Genomic DNA, 4374 nt, shown 5'->3' on the forward strand with positions numbered 1-4374 from the left:
AGTCTGTTGTCCAGGTGAACCCCAAGATATTTATACTTCTCCACCACCTCTACTTCTTCTCCCATGATGGAAATAGGGATGGACCTGTTCCTATTTCTCCTGAAATCTACAATCATCTCCTTTGTTTTGTTCACGTTCAAGATGAGATGATTGTTTCCATACCATGCCACAAAGCGGTCCACCAGTTCCCTGTACTCAGCTTCTTGTCCATCTCTGATACACCCAACCACTGCAGAGTCATCTGAATATTTCTGCAGATGACAGGAGTCTGTTTTATACTGGAAATCTGAGTGTACAGAGTGAAAAGGAATGGTGAGAGTACAGTCCCCTGTGGTGCTCCTGAGCTACTGACCACCTAGTTAGACACACAACCCTTCAGTCTCACAAACTGTGGTTTGTTTGTCAGGTAGTCTTTGATCCAGGTGATTGTTGAAGCCTCCATCTGAGTCTTCTGGAGTTTCTGACAAAGCAAATCAGGCTGGATTGTGTTGAATGCACTGGAGAAATCAAAGAACATGACTCTCACAGTGCTGTCTGCCTTTTCTAGATGACAGTGAGTTTGCTGAAGCAGATGTATGATGGCATCTTCAACACCAAGTCCATGCCGATAAGCAAACTGCAGTGGGTCCTGATATGTGCTTGTTTGTCTAGTCAGGTGGGTCAGCAGAAGTCTCTCTAGGACCTTCATGATGTGGAATGTCAGGGCAACAGGTCTATAGTCATTGAGGACTGATGGGTGAGTTTTCTTTGGCACTGGAGCAAGGCAGGAGGTTTTCCACAACACTGGAACCTTCTCCTGGGTCAGGCTAAGGTTGAAGAGGTGCTGTAGAACCCCACAGAGCTACTCTGCACAGACCTTCAGGACTCTGGGACTGACACCATCTGGACATGCAGCTTTATTCTGGTTCAGTCTCTCCAGCTGCTTCCTTACCTCATTTCTGGACACGCAGAGGGGGGAGACAAAGGAGGTATCAGCATCTTCTGATTTGGTTGAAGACCAATATGTAGAAGAAGGGTCCATGACTGAGGTGGTATATACAGTATTTGAGGTGTGACAGGACAGCCTTGGGTCAATGGAGAGTGGTATATCTGTTTGGCTGTGGGCAAGAGAGGAGGATGCTGAGCTTGTTCCTGAACTGAACCTATTGAAGTACTGCACAGAATGTACAATAATATCCTAATGCATGCTCAATAATCCAGGTATAAAAATCTAAAAAAGTTAAATCTGGTCCTCTGGACATTCAAAAAACAAAACAAAATTAAAGCTGCAAGCAGCATTTAAGGCCCTCGCAGCAAAGCGCCGCTCCGGCCTTATGGCGACTGCAGGAGGTCCAGCGACTCCGCCTGGTCACCATCACGAACACTCTCGCATCCGTCCCGCACCCGTTCGCCAGGGTGCGCATTCGCCAAAACTTTCACATCACCCACGGGAGCTCCAACAACGCCTCCCAGTCGCCATCTCGAATGCTTTGGCGTATGTGCACCCTGGTGCACATACGCCAAATTTTGCAATCACCTCCCGCCCATATCAGTATGAGTCAGGCTTCAAGCCTTACAAGTTTGGCTAAAATCTGACCTTCCAGTCAGGAGTTATTGTCACTTCCTGTTTTGTCAGGAATGTAAAGGACTTCCTTTAGGCTTTTCAACATGTCATAAGTGGTAATCAACAGTTAGCAAATACGGTTTCAGTCTTAAATCTTACACAATGCCAACCTGGAAGAGTCACCCAATAATCATCAGTTTTTTTCTCTGAGTGGGCCGGGCTTAAGATACGTCATGAATCCACAATACCAGTGTGTCTACAAGTTCTCACTGCTGACGCACAAAAAAATCTGGTATAGATCAGATGATGTATCACTGAGATATAACTGTTGGAATAATGTATGGGGCACTCTAGAGTCAAATGTTATACAACAATACCAATGTGTGTAGAATGGTTAACTGATCATGCACAATAAATCTGGTATAGATTGGATGATGTATAACTGAGATATAACTGTTGGAATAATCTAGGGGGTGCACTTGAGTCAAAAATTAAACAACAATACCAACGTGTCTAGAAGTGCTCACTAATGACGCACCAAAAATCTGGTGCAGATCGGACGATATATAATTGAGATATAACTGTTGGAATAATCTAGGGGGCGCAATGGAGTAAAATGTTAAAAAACAATACCAATGTGTCAATAAGTGCTCACTGATCATGCACTATACATTTGGTACATATTGGATGATAATTCACTGAGCTATAACTGATTAAATTATGTAGGGGGCACACTTGAGTCATATGTTAAACCACAATATCAATGTGTCTAGACGTGCTCACTGATTATCCACCAAAAATCTGGTTCCGTGAAATTTGGTACACTTGTCCAATTCCCCAAGATGCACAGAAAACCCTCTGGCACCAACGTTGTACGATAAACAGGAAGGCGGCCATTTTGGAATGTTGTTTTAATTTTCACACCTTTTTGGCAGTTTATACTGTTTAGCTCAGTGGTCTGAAGTTTATGCCATACCTCAAAGTTTGACATCTCGCCATGAAAAATGAAACGCTAATAGCTCCTACAAGAAAACTGTCTGAGACATCAAACCTTCAGAGATTGATCCACATCCGATCCCCTGCAAGACTGAATGGTCAAATCATGACATCACTTAAGCCACGCCCCCTGACAACAGGAAGTGTAAAGTTTTACCTTGAACTGTCCCTATCTGACCCTTGTTACCTGATCAGCATGATAGTGTGTCCAGTGACCGAAGACATGTTGATGTAACTTGCTTTCCAACACTGACAGTTTTGGGTGGAGCATGTGGGCTCTTAGATGTGGCGAAGTAAGACGTAACACCGTCACCATACGTTTGGCTCTTAATTGCACAGATTTCAGCCGAGGTGTAGCAAAATCAGTATGATCGATCATTATCCACCCCTTGAACAGGTAACCATGATAAGTGGCCAATTGCCTCCACAGCGTCCCCTACATTCTTCCTAAAGTTATAGCTCAGTGATACATCATCCGATCTGCACCAGATTTATTGTGCGTCATCAGTGAAAACTTTTAGACACATTGATTTAGTGGTTTAACATATGACTCTAGTGCGCCCCCTAGATTATTCCAACAGTTATATCTCAGTAATACATCATCCGTTCTTAACCAAATTTTTGGTGCAAAATCAGTGAGCACTTCTAGACACATTTGTATTGTTGTTAAACTTTTGACTCCAGTGCGCCCCCTAGATTAATACAACTGTTATATCTCACTGATACATCATCCAGTCTGTACCAGATTTATTGTGCGTCATCAGTGAGCACTTCTAAACACAATGATACTGTGGTTTAAAATATGACTCTTGTGCGCCCCCCTAGATTATTCCAACAGTTATCTCGATGACATAGCAACCGATCTGGACCAGATTTTTTGTGCATGATCAGTGCACACTTCTAGACACATTGGTTTTGTTCCTTAACATTCTATTGTTCTATAACATTCTTTAACAAGTGCCACAGGTTGGAGAAATTGTGGTTTCCTTCAGCTTCAGTGAGAATAAAGGCTTTGAATAGATTCCCACAGATTTTTGTGGGTATCTGTGAGATCAAATTGCAGTAAAGTGTAAACGTTTAACAGACAGGCTTTCCTGAGCCACTGTCAAGTTCTGAAAACTGAAGTTGAAAGTTGCTCTGGTCAGACCCATCAGACGTAAACTGTGTCACTCCAAACCAAGGTGGGATGTCCTTTGGACAAATGAGGCCACAGTGGAGATGACTGACCAACATCCACGACTGCAACATCAATAACTTTATCAATAACCAAACACAAAGTATCAGAAAACAAAAAGGCCCAGTCAAAGTCCAGACCTGAGTAATCTGTGACAGGACCTTAAAGGGACAGTTCAGTTTTTTATGACGTATGAAACAGTTTATCCAGCGAACAAATAAGTTCAGCATTTTGTCTGTTTTAGGTCAATAAATGATGACACAGTGTAGAGTTATTCGTAATGTGACCACTTCACAGGACACCTCAACGAGCTGGTGAAGAAAGCTGGTTCTGTGCTGGGGACAGCTGGGGTCCCTTACATTGGTGGCAGAGAAAAGGCCCTAAATAAACTGGTGTCCATCATGGACAATGTTGACCATACTCTGCACAGCACCATCATGAAGCAGAGGAGCTCCTTCAGTGGTAGATGCTGTTCCAGCCCTGCTCATATTTCCCCCCAGGGATTAATTAATTAATAATCTATCTATCTATCTATCTATCTATCTATCTATCTATCTATCTATCTATCTATCTATCTATCTATCTATCTATCTATCTATCTATCTATCTATCTATCTGTCTGTCTGTCTGTCTGTCTGTCTGTCTGTCTGTCTGTCTGTCT

Source organism: Nematolebias whitei, chromosome 12 (genome assembly GCF_014905685.2).
Source record: "Nematolebias whitei isolate Nwh7 chromosome 12, NemWhi1, whole genome shotgun sequence".
In the NCBI taxonomy this organism is placed as follows: domain Eukaryota; kingdom Metazoa; phylum Chordata; class Actinopteri; order Cyprinodontiformes; family Rivulidae; genus Nematolebias; species Nematolebias whitei.